At 43.2% G+C, this 15,594-nt stretch overlaps 1 long non-coding RNA gene across 1 annotated transcript in view; it reads right to left on the bottom strand.

Annotated features, from left to right (window-relative positions):
• Positions 1-7,034: 7,034 nt before the first annotated feature.
• The window catches only part of LOC136682483 (uncharacterized), a 68,120-nt gene continuing 59,560 nt past the window's right edge, over positions 7,035-15,594 (bottom strand). The window contains exon 3 of the long non-coding RNA XR_010798659.1: positions 7,035-7,134. This is a non-coding gene — a long non-coding RNA (uncharacterized lncRNA). The remainder of the gene's footprint in view (positions 7,135-15,594) is intronic.

The following is a 15,594-nucleotide window of genomic DNA, read 5'->3' as shown; positions in this document are numbered from 1 at the left end:
ATTGTAGATTTTAAAGGCTAAGCACACCAGCTCTATGAAAGTGTCAAACAGTGGAGTTTGAGTTCCTAACTTGTGTTTATTGATAGTCAGAAAACACGTTATTTCTTACTAATTCATGGAATAAGGTTTAAAATGTTGTTGCCCCCCCCCTCCCCCAACGGTGTTCAGAAACTCTAATAGGCGTCTTGCCTGTGACGTAGATGGTGGACAACAACTCTAGAAGTTGCACTTAATTTAACGCAAAATGATGAAAAGGTGTGTTGTTTTTGGCTGCAATCATTCAATGTACAGTGGGACATCTGTGCACAAATGGCCCAAAGATCCCAAAATATCCAGAAAATGGACTAAATTTGTCAACTTTAAACGGGCACTTTGGAAAGGACCATCCGCTCACTCCATTATCTGTAGCTCATTTCACTGGCGCTTTTCCAACAATATGGGCATGTAAGGACACCAACGAAAGGTGTTCAAGAGCCTCTGTAACATGGAGGTAAACAGGGTAAGGACACTCACTTCGCCTGTTTTAGTTGGTGTTAGTTAACGTTAGCTTGACTCGCTAAACTCGGTGCTCAGATTATACTCGGCTACGTAGCTGCATTACGGAGGTTTATAGTGTCGGATGAATTCGAGTTCGACTTCGATCACATTTACAAGAATAACGGTACCTCTAAATTTGAGTTTAGCTTATTGCTAGGCTATTGTCATGAATAATGTTGGTTATTTAGCTGCTAGATACTGTCATAACAGTCAGTAATAACGGTGTTTTACCGCGGCGTTGTTCAGCTGTTGTCCACCAGTGACGTCACGGTTGCGTTCAAGAATTTCCGTAGCGAGCTCGGGTTTTTCCATCAGTTTAATAAAATTGTCAGTTTTAAAGCAAATTAAGCTGCTATTTTCATTTTAATTCATACTTATATCTGTCAGTAACTAAACTAATGTGAAATATTCATGGAGGTCCATTAAGTGGTGCTTAGCCTTTAAAATTGTGTTGATTTCGTATAACTTACGACATTTAAAGTATACAAAAATACCATGAATTTTGAAAGTTTCTTAAAGTACATTTATCTGTATTTCTTTATCAATATTCTTTCAACATTTGGTGATTACTGCGTTGCAGCATTGTCACTAGTTTACTTCTGAGTAATCTGTAATGTCCAGTTTCATTACCCCATCACCCACGCCTTATCACAATGCCCATGTTCTTATACATGTGAATGACTAATAGCCATTGACAGGACTGTGCTGGAAGTCACAGCATCACAGAGCTCTGCATGATATCATTCCCACCTGACCACTGCCCACATTTAGATCACACACACCATCACCAGCAGCATTCAGTCCACACATCATCACAATGAATCAAAATTACTGCCCACTTCCTGGCCCTAAGTATATCACGCACACACTGGCAGTCATTTACTCCAAGAGGCCAGAGACGTTTGAACGTCATATATGACTTTCAGCAGGTCGTTCTGTTTTGTTAGTTTGTTTTTGTTTGTTTGTTGTTTTTGGTGTGAACAATGAACTGCTTACCGCAAGTGCTACAACAAAATTTCACACACCCATATGAAACAAAGCAGTATGCAACGACCAAAATCATTAACTAGCTACTAAATTTCTGACAGTTGCCTATGAAACTAAATGTATTATTATTATCATTATCATTCATTATCTGTAACCCTTATCCAGTTCAGGGTTGCGGTGGGTCCAGAGCCTACCTGGAATCATTGGGCGCAAGGCGGGAACACACCCTGGAGGGGGCACCAGTCCTTCACAGGGTATTATTATTATTATGATTATTATTATTTAATGCTTCAAAAGCAAAAAAGGTCTAAACACAATCATGTGACTACATCTTCCTGCAAAAGTCTCACTGTTTACAAAGATTTCAGTCTGGACTGCCTTAATAGTGCACAAACTACACGGAGGATTGCCAGTTCGAGTATAACTAACAAAATTCCAATAGCTGCGGCCATCTTGAATAATAATAAAAAAAATACATTAAAATGGCAGATGTACCCTCCGCAGAAAGAGCAGCTGAGGCTGTAAAATTAAACTAATTGCAAGTAAGTAATTGCAGCTAACCCATAAGAGCCCAGACTCAGTTCAACATGAAGCCAAATTATTAGAAATATAAAACAGACCATTTCAAAAGTATATTTGTGTTAAAATCCCACTGTAACATAACATCACAACAAACATTTTGGAACTAGTATTTCAATATTTTGTTTTTGAAATGGGGTCAGATTGGGTCATGTGACATGGGACAGGTTACTAAAGCATTAGAATTGTTAAAAAGGTGGAACTCATTATATTCTTTTACCATAAGCATTTCTCTGGTCTCCGCGTCCTCACAAATCACACCGTAAATGAGGTCACACATCCAGAAACTCACGAACCGTCATGTGACTGCATCCAGGGCGTTCAGTAAATGTCACGTAGGGACATCATGATTTAAAGTGAAGGATAAAGCTGTGTAGGGAACTTTCCAGCCCTTACAAAGGGTTTGTGACACACATATCACCATGGGCTCTTATGGGTTAAACAGCGCCAGGGACGTCTTAGTAGGAAATTAGATTTATTTAGTGCATACAAACAGATATAAGAACAAATAAATAAGTGTAAAGTGCTCTTTTTGGGAACGGTTTAAAGCACCATTACCTCGTCCTTTAGTGTCAGCATGTATTTGATCAGGAGAGATGGCAGCAAACAGCAAACAGCCAAGACCGTCGCCCCAGTCCACTGACCGGAGACACGTCTGCACAAATCTGACAGCCACTGGGCTGCTTCACTGTCTCTGTCTCGCTGTCTGAGTCTTCAGGGCACAGCGTTTCCCTGTCTGCCTGTCTCTGTACATGTCTGTCAGCCCTGTCTGTCTGGCTGGCTGTCTTCAGCCGGTCTGTTGGCCTGTATATGTCTTTCAGCTTTGTCTTTCTAACTGTCTATCTGCCTGCACACATTCTACAACCTTTTTGTCGTTCATTCTACCAGTACAGGGTCTACATCATTCAGTATACATTATGTATGTATGTATTATGTACTTCTCTAATTGTCTTTCCGACTCACATCTTCACCCTGTCTGCTTTAACCATGTGTAGGGTCATGTATCTCGGCCTGACCTCTGGTTCGTATATCCACTGTCTCTCTGCTTGCTATGTCTTGTTTTGTTTTCGATCTATCCTTGTGCGCAGATTGTATATTTATCTGTTTAGTGGGCTTTCTGTCCACCTCTGTGTTATACACTGTGAGGGGTGGGTGGGAGGTCTTTTTGCAGCATTACATCATTGCTTCACTGCTGCAGTGGCACTGGACCAGTTACACCCTGACAAACACACACACACACACACACACATTCCCAAGTGCCTTTCACTCTAAATGGTCCCATCGCACACACACAGACACACACTCAGTGCTTTTGCTAAGCTTCGCTGAGTCAATACACAACAAAAGACTCAGCACAAAAATGACCACAAACTGAAAGAAGGCACGGGATGTGTCTACAATCCACTGGTGTTTAGAGCCAGACATCTGGGATCAATCGTCCAGTGATTGTTTTGACTCAATTAGTAAAAACATGGATAAAACATGTTATCTGTGTCTGCGTGGGTTTCCTCCGGGTGACTGTCTGTGAGGAGTGTGGTGTGTTCTCCCTTTGTCTGTGTGGGTTTCCTCTGGGTGACTGTCTGTGAGGAGTGTGGTGTGTTCTCCCTGTGTCTGCGTGGGATTCCTCCGGGTGACTGTCTGTGAGGAGTGTGGTGTGTTCTCCCTGTGTCTGTGTGGGTTTCCTCCGGGTGACTGTCTGTGAGGAGTGTGGTGTGTTCTCTCTGTGTCTGCGTGGGTTTCCTCCAGGTGACTGTCTGTGAGGAGTGTGGTGTGTTCTCCCTGTATATGCGTGGGTTTCCTCCGGGTGCCTGTCTGTGAGGAGTGTGGTGTGTTCTCCCTGTGTCTGCGTGGGTTTCCTCCGGGTGACTGTCTGTGAGGAGTTTGGTGTGTTCTCTCTGTGTCTGCGTGGGTTTCCTCCGGGTGACTGTCTGTGAGGAGTGTGGTGTGTTCTCCCTTTGTCTGTGTGGGTTTCCTCCGGGTGACTGTCTGTGAGGAGTGTGGTGTGTTCTCCCTGTGTCTGTGTGGGTTTCCTCCGGGTGACTGTCTGTGAGGAGTGTGGTGTGTTCTCTCTGTGTCTGCGTGGGTTTCCTCCAGGTGACTGTGCGGAGTGTGGTGTGTTCTCCCTGTGTCTGTGTGGGTTTCCTCCGGGTGAATGTCTGTGAGGAGTGTGGTGTGTTCTCCCTGTGTCTGTGTGGGTTTCCTCCGGGTGAATGTCTGTGAGGAGTGTGGTGTGTTCTCCCTGTGTCTGTGTGGGTTTCACGTTGGTAGGTGGATTGATGACTCAATAGTGTCCCTAGGTGTGAGTGTGTGAGTCTGTGAAGGACTGACACCCCCTCCAGGGTGTGTTCCTACCTTGCACTCAGTGACCGCGACACTGAACTGGATAAGAGTTACAGACAATGAATGAATTATCACTTTAATTTTTGTCTCTCCTGGGTCTCACACTTTTTGCCCAAAGCTATGTCTCCAGAGAACATTTAGAAGGCTCGCCATTAAATCTCCTAACTCAATTAATTAATGTCAGTAGTGTATTTTCCTTCATGAGTGAAAGAAACTCATAGAGCAAACACATGCACACACACACAGACACACACACAGTCACACACACCCAGTGTCATACACAGTGACAGCACTGTGGAGCACAGCGATACATAGCTCTAATTTGCTGTAGTGTCAGTACAACAAACTAGTTATTAGCAGCTGCTGTAATGAAGCTCTGAATTCTGTATGGTCCTCATCCCACCACCGCATCTCCACTTCTCTCCAATTACAGCGCCATGAGACCGAGCCACACACCTTGCCACAAATTCAGCTTTACCCAGGACATAAAAGGGCAAGATACTCCTCCTGGGTCCAACACCAGTTCAAACGTGAGTTCAGACCAGTCTCTAAACCATTCACAGCATTTACTGAGTTTGGAGAAAGCAGGTCACCTGGCAGGTATGACTGAGTGGAAGCCTCAAGCAGATACGTTTTAAGCAGTTTATAATGAAATAAAAAAAGGAACTCTAATGAAGGTTAAAACATTCCCTGAGCCTCTGCACCACAGGTAAGTATTTCAGTCCAGACCCAACAAACAGTATTTAGCTCTACACTGTGCTTGCTCAGCGTGAAGTGAGTATTTCAGAGCTCCATCCCATACCAACTGTTTTCCTCCCACTTATAGGTTCCTAGCAGTTACACCGCCACACCACTGGGGCTTAATCTCATACTTATCTCAGTGTCATCTTCCTCTACACTATGTAGTACACAATGTAGTGGTGTCCTCACAGACAGTCACCCGGAGGAAACCCACACAGACACAGAGAGAACACACCACACTCCTCACAGACAGTCACCCGGAGGAAACCCACGCGGACACAGGGAGAACACACCACACTCCTCACAGACAGTCACCCGGAGGAAACCCACGCGGACACAGGGAGAACACACCACACTCCTCACAGACAGTCACCCGGAGGAAACCCATACAGACACAGGGAGAACACACCACACTCCTCACAGACAGTCACCCGGAGGAAACCCACACAGACACAGGGAGAACACACCACACTCCTCACAGACAGTCACCCGGAGGAAACCCACGCGGACACAGGGAGAACACACCACACTCCTCACAGACAGTCACCCGGAGGAAACCCACGCGGACACAGGGAGAACACACCAAAGTCCTCACAGACAGTCACCCGGAGGAAACCCACGCGGACACAGGGAGAACACACCAAAGTCCTCACAGACAGTCACCCGGAGCGGGACTCAAACCCACAGCCTCCCTGGAGATGTGTGGCTGTGACTCCACCTGCTGCACCACCGTGCCACCGTAATATTTTTAGTTTTCCTTCATGGTCCAACTTTTTTCTGAGATGTCTATATTTTTCCATTGTTCACACTTTTATTGCTCCATGACGTACACACTTCTGCCAGTGAATTTGCTGCTGTCTGCAGTCTCCGCAGTGTGGAGGAGAGGAATTCATTTTTATAGACTTCTTCAGTTCAACTTAAACGTCCGCTAGACTGTGGGCTGATCTCGGTGGTTGATGTCTGTGTTGATGCAATGTATAGTTACATTTCTGGAGAGGTGTGTGACAGGCTACACCCTAGGGTTCACACTGATGCATCACCTGAGGTCTAGGTTCCACACACAAGCATAATTTGGGCTGTAGGCCTTTCATAACAACGCAATAAAAAAGGAAATGAAAATGAGAGGGTGCAGCTTAGACACTCCACAGTACTGTACAGAGGTAGTACATGATATTTGACCCAAAATATTATCTCCAAATATATCCATATGGGAACGCCCTCTGGATCCAGAGATATTTGAGTGACTCTGACAGAGCAATAGTATAAAGACTCCTAAACAAATGACATGGTTTTTATAGAACAATTAACACAATCCCTACAGAGAACACACTTAAATGTGTGGCCGATCAGCCAGAATATTATAAATACCTTTTTTTTCCTCTCTCATATGTTCCTCTGGTGGTGGTGAGAGGCAACAACTATTTGAGACAGTGGTCTATACACAAACAATTCAGTCTGACAGCTACAATAACTTTATATCCACCCACTACACACACATATATATATTACGGTTACTGAGCGTAGTAACACCCACCGTATCCCAGCTACAGGTTCTCATTAAAAAATCATCACACGTCTACGTGTACACACACACACACACACACACACACTAAATCATTGATGCAGCACTGTCAATCAATCAGCTTCAGAGAGCAACACAAAGCAAGAGCGAGTGAGGAAGAGAGTAAACGACACAGAGTGAGAGTCCAGTCTCACACCCTTAAAATGCCAGTGCATTCACACAGAATGACGCAGCATCTCTGCAGCGAGAGAGAGAGAGAGAGAGAGAGAGAGAGAGAGAGAGAGAGAGAGAGAGAGAGAGAGAGAGACTCAAAGAGAGAGTGGGGAGGAGATAAAGGAGGGGGAAAGTGAGAGATGCCTACCTGATGAGGGCAGTGAGCAGGGAGCTCCGTTTCAGTACTGCACAGAGGAAAGGACGAAAACAAGGACCTGAGAGAGCCAGAGAAAGAGAGAGTGCGCAAGAGAGAGGGAGAGAGAGAGAGAGAGAGAGAGAGAGAGAAGAAAATAGGGCAGGTGAGAATGAGGTGTCCTCAATGTCGCTTGTAAGTCATGTGACCTGAATGAATGAAACCAGCACAAACGCTACCACTGAGGCTACTACTACACACACACACACACACCCTGCCAGCATACAGGAGCAAGGGGAAGGAGGGGACAGATAGCAAGAGAGAGAGAGAGAGAGAGAGACTCAGTTAAAGGTGAAAAGGAATTCCATCAAATTCCTGTCAATGAAATGTAAACAGTTCCATTCAGAGAGATGAGATATGAGACGGTGCATTACAGAATAACCTATTGATTAGGGCTGAAACACCAATCAGCTTTATAAGGTTAGGTAGATCTTCATTGATTCTGAACAAAAGCGCTGCAACAAAGTTAAATACATATTGCACAATAAGAGATCTAGTAAGAAATGAGTGGGGGTTGAAGAACACATTTTAACTTAAAGTTACTAAATCGAGACACGTCTATATACAAGAGGAATGAAGTGATATATAAGTCACATATCAGTAGGTATTTCACTAATAAGTGTATGAGGTGGTAAACTGAAAATGAATTATGTATTTTCAAGAGCTGCAGTAATCACAGTGGTACAGCAAATGACAGTGGTACAACAGCAGCAGGTTCTGTAACAACACAGTGCACATTAATATACTGTACACATTGGGGCTACATGGTGTAACTCAGAAGTGTTCCTGCAGTAAACAGACAGACTGTATACTCTTCTTGCAATGTGGGAGGAACCTGTAAGTGAGGAGAACCTACACTAAGAGTTTTAGTGTCATGAGATGTGTGTATACACCAATAAATACAACTGTGGATACAAATGAACTTGTTGCTCTCCTGGGATCGTGAACCTACCACTCTCATGTTTAGAGGAGCCAGCTGACCTGAAGTTGGAGGTATACCAGGTACGGCCAACTGTGAGTAAGCTCCCTGAGGTAGACCAAGCACATGCTATAGGTATTGTATCTCCTGGCTGGCCTGGGAATGCCCAGTGATCACTCAGGAAGGGCTGGAGGAAGAGGCAAGGGGACCGGGATGCCACCAAAACCCTGCATCTGGGCTACACTGAAAAGAAAGCAGAGCTAAACATATAGTAATAGAACCCAAACATCAAGGTGTCTATAAAACATACATAGCCAGGTCATATACTGCTCACACCCAGCAGTGAATAATGTCTCAGGTACTGGGCAGAGCTGTGAAGAGCTTCTGGGGCAATCACATCAAACCCCTGAACACTACAAAATAGTTTTACTTTAAAATTACTTTAAAATCCAATGTTACGCTTCACTGAGCTGTTAAATGGAGAACAGGGTGTCGTTGCTACTTCAGGCTCAGCACTGCAGAAACTGCACTGTGTAACTTCTGGTGAAGGGTAGGAAACAACCCCTTCTCCCACCACCCCCACCCGCCTCCTCATTGATTTCATTGCAGTGCTGTAAAAATAATTTACACTAGGGGGAGCCCTAGGAGCAACAAAAATATATATATTTTATATATCTTACTTTGGAAATGCTGTTTGAGTAAAAGTGAGGGGTGGAATGGGGACCCTTGTGTGCGAGTGAGTGTGGAAGAGAGCTGTGTGTGTGTGTGTGTGTGTGTGTAATATTAATAGTGGGAGATGTAGCTCTTTGTGAATGGATGCAGGAGCTCTATAGCAGCAGGGAATTAATGAATCAATGAATCATTGCCAGAATCTTCCAGAAGCCTGAACCACTAGTACACTCTGCATTTTCAGCTGAGGACAATCCGAAACCAAAATCAGAACCAGAACCAGGACCTAGTCCTAGTCACATTGGTCCGATTCTCACCCATGTTAACACTGTCTCTCACACAGGAACGTAATGACTGCAACTGCGGAGAAGAAGTAATTTAATGTAATTTAACGGCATTTAATTTCACACTGACCAATCAGAGCCCTGTTGCCATGGTAGTAGTTAAAAAAAAGTTGCAGACCCATTCATCTTGCCCATGATAAAATGTAATGCAATAACACTGATCAGCCACTAGATTAAAACCACTGTGTGCTGAAGTATATACAATGGCACCTGTAAAAAAAAGGGTGGGGGAGGGGGGTATATTTGGCAGCAAGCGAACATAGCATCTCCAAACAGCCGGGCTTCTGGGGGGTCCCCTGTATGCAGTGGTCCAAGGGAGGACAAGCAGTGAACTGGTGAGAGGTCCATGGGCACCCAAGGCTCAGTGATGAAAGCTGTGATGTACTGTGTTCTCACCTCGTTAGATCAGAGCCAGTATGAATGTGTTCATCAGTTTGTGGTACTCCTCTTCAGGATCAGACCAGACGGGCTAGCCTTCACTCCCCACTGGCACACATCACTTAAACATTACGACCATTAAAGTGTGGCCCATGATCCACTTGACCATATTTCCTGCTTCCAATATCAGCTTAAAGAACTGGCCGTTCCCTTGCTGCGTAATATATCTCACCCTGGACATTAGCTGTAACAAGAGAATTAATGTCATGGTTTTATTTTTGATTTTTGTGGCTGATTATTGTAAACGAAGGACATTCAAGTGCCATTCAGCACCTAATTAAGAACAAATTACTCATAAATTCAGCTCTCAAATTAATACAGCTCTAAAATTCTACAGAGCCAGGCTTTTACAAAGGAACTGGACAAAGTCCCAAGCTCAATCTGCAACATGCAGCGTCTTTCTGCGGCAAAATGAAAAACTCTACCTCACCTAAAGCAAGGATAAAGTCTTTGTGTGCGTGTGTCTGAGTGTATGTGTGTATGTGTGTGTGTGTGTGTGCGGGCACATGTCTTGGGGGAAGGGCTGGTTCTGTGCTGAATAATTGCTTCGCTTTGTCTCTTAATCTGAGCGTGTGAAATCAGCAGGGCACAAAGGCAGAGTTTCTTCCTTAAGGACTGAGACAAAAACACTAATAAACTACAACACACTAAATACACCCTCCTTAAGCCATTGCTGCTTAAAATATTCCCTTGCATAAAGTAAACTTATATTTTTTAACATGAATTACCACCACAACTCAGTACAAAACGTCTTATCTCTAAAAATAACCTTAAACTGCACTTCCTGTCCTGGAGAAGCAGGATCAACACACTCTACAACTTCAGTCTCTTTAACACAAAGTAACGTCTGTTTATTTTAAATCATAAAGAACTGTTAATGACATTTGTATAATTTCTATTGAAAAAGTGCTGCTAATTACACACTATTGCAGCCAGAAATAAGCCAAAGAGCAATACACTGAATGCCATAAGTCCACCAGAGAGGTCTAAAGCCTCCCAATTTGGGAGGGGGTGGGGTGGGGAGGGGTGGGGGCGGGGAGCTCCCTCAATTACCTTCAGGATCATCCAACACCACTAAAGGTTTTGTGGATGAATTTAATCAAATACTCACAGCAATGTTCTAGTATCTAAGCCTTGCCAATAGAGTGGGAGATGTTACTGCAGCAAAGAATGACAAGCTTCTTCAAGACAAACAACAAGAGCCCAACAAGAGGAAGTGGAGCAAGAGAAAATGACAGAAAGGAGCATTTTGAACTGTGCTTCAGCATTATTTCTCTAGGAGCCACACACAGCACATTTTCTAACAACATATCTCATAAAACAAGAGACAGGGGCGAGAGAGAGAGAGAGATGAGCATCTCCAAGCATGGCTCTGTAAAATGGACTTTGTGTGTAAATCGGGTTTCTGCCCTCCTACTGTAGACCATGCCTGATGGCTTTAGCCCTGAGTGGTGCGCCAGAGAGCTGTGGGACAGCTGAAGGACACACACATACACCTCCACCATCGGCATGATTAACACTCCCATTCACTCAGAACCTCCCACAGACCGCTGCCCCGTGGACACAATATTCGTAATACTCTGAGCATGAAAATATAATGTGTTCATGCTATGAGCCAGCAGTTATGATCCAGTGAGCTCTTACAGCCAGTGCCTCAGTGTGAGGGTGAACTGCTTTGATGTTAGAATCGATTATAAAATAATAATTATAATAATAACAATGGTATTAAATCAGTTTATGCATGTACTCATTTGGTACCTTTTGGCTTCTCTTTGGCTTTTCACACATTAAGAAAGTCATAAATTCAACATGTGTGTGTCTGAGTGATTGAGAGAGAGAGAGGGAGAGAGAGAGTGAGAGAGAGAGAACAAGAGAGACAGAGAGATAACATTTAAGCAACAGAGCATGAGAGGGAGTGTGTTATCATGCACGGCGGTGATGCGGCGAAAGAACGAGCCGAAGGTGAGTGCTGTAGTCCATCTCAGCCGTGCTGTTATTTCATGTTAACACACGACCTCGAGTGTTCTATTGCATTTATACAACCGTTCAGGCAATAAATTGTGAAATATATTAAAGGCTAAGCACCAGCGATATGAAAGTGTCAAACAAATAAATACAGTGGAGTTTGAGTTCCTAACTTGTGTTTATTGATAGTCAGAAAACACGTTATTTCTTACTAATTCAAGGAATAAGGTTTAAAAGACCGTTGGTCCCCCCCCCCACCGGTGTTCGGAAACTCTAATAGGCGTCTTGCCTGTGACGTAGATGGTGGACAACAACTCTAGAAGCTGCCCTTAATTTAATGCAAAATCACGAAAAGGTGTGTTGTTTTTGGCTGCAATCATTCAATGTACAGTGGGACATCTGTGCACAAATGGCCCAAAGATCCCAAAATATCCAGAAAATGGACTAAATTTGTCAACTTTAAACGGGCACTTTGGAAAGGACCATCCGCTCACTCCATTATCTGTAGCTCATTTCACTGGCGCTTTTCCAACAATATGGGCATGTAAGGACACCAACGAAAGGTGTTCAAGAGCCTCTGTAACATGGAGGTAAACAGGGTAAGGATACTTACTTCACCTGTTTTAGTTGGTGTTAGTTAACGTTAGCTTGACTCGCTAAACTCGGTGGCTCAGATTATACTCGGCTACGTAGCTGCATTACGGAGGTTTATAGTGTCGGATGAATTCGAGTTCGACTTGGATCACATTTACAAGATTAACGGTACCTCTAAATTTGAGTTTAGCTTATTGCTAGGCTATTGTCATGAATAATGTTGGTTATTTAGCTAGATACTGTCATAACAGTCAGCCATAACGGTGTTTTACCGCGCCGTTGTTCAGCTGTTGTCCACCAGTGACGTCACGGTTGCGTTTAAGAATTTCCGTAGCGAGCTCGGGTTTTTCCGTCAATTTAATAAAATTGTCAGTTTTAAAGCAAATTAAGCTGCTATTTTCATTTTAATTCATACTTATATCTGTCAGTAACTAAACTAATGTGAAATATTCATGGAGGTCCATTAAGTGGTGTTTAGCCTTTAACGGAGCTGTGAATGTGATGTCAAAAATATTTATGAAATGAGTAAATCCTTCTGCCAAATTATAGTTCCTCAACAAGTAGCTTCTTGCTACGTCACAGTAACAAACTCTACTGCACTGCACTGACTGCACAGGCTGGATCAGCCTCAGCTCACCACTACAGTATCACTAACCTGCTGAGTAAACTACGTGATTTTTGTCGGTATTAGTATTCTCAAAGTAAACTGAATACAGTTTATTGATGTAAAATCTGAACTGAAGCTAATTTAGTGGTGAAAAATAAGATAACGACAGCTGAGCTCCAGCAAAAAGAGTTTTTAGCGACGGTGTTCAGCGGACTGATTCAGAAGTTTTGAAAAACTTGTGCTGTTATTGCGAAATAAAGAACGCTTCTCAACCAATCAGAGTGCACGGCCAGAACTAACCATTGTATAAATGCCACTATGCCACTGCAGAGCATAGATTCTGCATGCTATTCCCGGCTAGTTTTGAGTCATCATGCATGGGTGCGTAGTTTGGTTTTTGGACTGAACACAGCCTGTTCGGCTCGAGTTATTCATCTGCCACCGATCCAAGGAGCATTTGAACCTATTCAAAACACCATGTTGTAATTTTACGAGCTGCCGTTATGTGTGGGGTAAAAACAAATGTGATCTCTACTGTAGCTGCAGAATTTATAAGCGGCTAGTTTGAGCTGGAGGTCTGCATTTCACCATGTAAACAAGTCTCTCTGGTCAATTAGCAATCTGCAATGTTTACACATCACATCTAATACCTGCTTGGTTTGCTTTGTTGCTTTGGCACAAGCAGGGACTAAATAAGAACCCGGTTCCAGGGACCAGATTTGCCTAGTGGAAAAGTAAAGAGAAAAGCAGAATGTGTGAGAGTGAGTGAGTGAGAGAGTGAGAGAGAGAGGAGAGAGTAAATTACAAAAAGGAGATTTTGAACAGAAGATGGAACTCTCCATCGCTGTATAAATATGTGGTCACTTACAGTGAGTGTGCTCAGCGTGGCTGGGGAGTTTGCAGAGTCTAAAATCAATACATGGCTTAGGCTTTACTTAAAAACTGTGGCTCACCGCACATGAGCTCAGCTAACCACGAACAGCAGTGAGTCTTTTTCAGCAGCGTTAAAAAAAAAAGCCTTCAGTCAATAAACAGCTCCAGTCCATCAATCAAACCCTGAAGAGAATTATCAGGATCAGAAGCCAAAGAGGAACTGTTTAGTGAACTGCAATTCCTTTCAGAGCGGCACATTCTGCAGCACAAATCTTATCAGGGACTTGGACAAAGTCCAGGAGACAAGAGTTTTGTTAAAAAACAAAAGCACTGATTATTCTTTTCCTGCTGACACAATCAAAACTAAAAATAAGAGCCAAGCTAACAGCATTGGTCATATTTTCAAAGATCCCCAGGGATTCCCCAGCAACATGAGTCTAAAGGTTCAACAGAAAACAAATAGCCTCTCTCTCTATCTGGGTGGATGGATTGGTCCTTAATCTCCTCTTATCACAAGCAGAACATTAGCCAGTGCAGGCATCTGCTAGTTGACATTAGTATTCTCCTCCAAGTGTTTTCAGTTCCTGTGGTTTGTGTTAACAGCAGTTGGAAAAGAAGCAGTACTTGGCTTCACAGATCTCAAAGGAACCATGTGCTCCACACCCTCCCAAGTTGGAGGCACTGTGTCTGATTGACGGGGTAGGGGTTGACACTGAGTCAAAAATGTTAATATCGCCAACACAAAACAGAAGCTAGTAGTCACTAATTAGCAAAATATTATCATATAATTCCCCAAATGTCAACCATGCCACATCATCGCTGTCAGAAAAGCTCATTTCTCCAAGGGAATAACTTTAGAAGAATGAAAGGTTCAGTGCTAGGCAGTTCAGATGACAGCTAAATATAAGTAATCACTTGAAATCAAGAACCATGACCCAACATGTTGCCATTTTCATCAACGAATAAAAATTAAGTAAAAATATGAAATATGACTGATAAATTACACATTATTTCTGGTTTACAAACACATTATCGCAAGAAAATACTGTCTTTTTGCTGTTGAGCAGCAACAGTGAAGTGGAGTCGAATCCCAAATAATCAATTCTTTGGCCATCTGAGAATCACTAGTATAAACGGTTGGCCAATGATGCATAGAGTTGATTCATTTGGAGTCGACACAGTCTCGGTTTGCTGCATATTCTGAACTTAATTAATTAATTCATTCATTCATTTACTGTAACCCTTATCCAGTTCAGGGTTGTGGTGAGTCCAGAGCCTACCTGGAATCATTGGGCGCAAGGTAGGAATACACCCTGGAGGGGGCGCCAGTCCTTCACAGGGCAACACAGACACACTCACACATTCACTCACACACTCACACCTACGGACACTTAAGAGTCACCAATCCACCTACCAACGTGTGTTTTTGGACTGTGGGAGGAAACCGGAGCTCCCGGAGGAAACCCAAGCGGACACAGGGAGAACACACCACACTCCTCACAGACAGCCTCCCGGAGGAAACCCATGCGGACACGGGGAGAACACATCACACTCGCTTCCAGTTGCTGCAACCAAATTGCTACTAACTAAATAACTCTCTGATTAGGTAAAAGTATAAAGGAAAGTGTGTTAATATTAATTCCAACAATTTCCATTTCTCCAAAAATCTATTCCTGAGATGGAAAAGTCATGTAAATTTGAAAGGAAAAGTAGAAATGGACAATAATCTTGAATGTTCTGATGCTAAATAGTTGATTGTAAGAAACCTTTTGTTGTTGTTGTTGTTGGTCATAGGAAGCAGGAGTTGCCATGTCTACCACCAAACTAGGTTATTTTCTGAGTTTATTATTTGAATTTGGGCAGTTTTTGAGAAATAATATACCAATAACATACTAATATATTTAACAAATTAAGCTCAGACTTTTCAGAGTCAATAACTAAACGTACAAAGCAGAGCCTTTAGTGTTACACACTCAACATCTCTACCCACCAAAACACCACACATGCTCCTACACATAATCAGGTCTGCAGTTCTGTCTTGGGGACTTAATCCTGATTAGCCAGACTGATATC

The sequence above is a fragment of the Hoplias malabaricus genome, unplaced genomic scaffold (genome assembly GCF_029633855.1).
Source record: "Hoplias malabaricus isolate fHopMal1 unplaced genomic scaffold, fHopMal1.hap1 scaffold_52, whole genome shotgun sequence".
Lineage (NCBI taxonomy): Eukaryota > Metazoa > Chordata > Actinopteri > Characiformes > Erythrinidae > Hoplias > Hoplias malabaricus.
The sequence above is the reverse complement of the archived record's forward strand: the minus strand, read 5'-3'. Positions and strand labels throughout refer to the sequence as shown.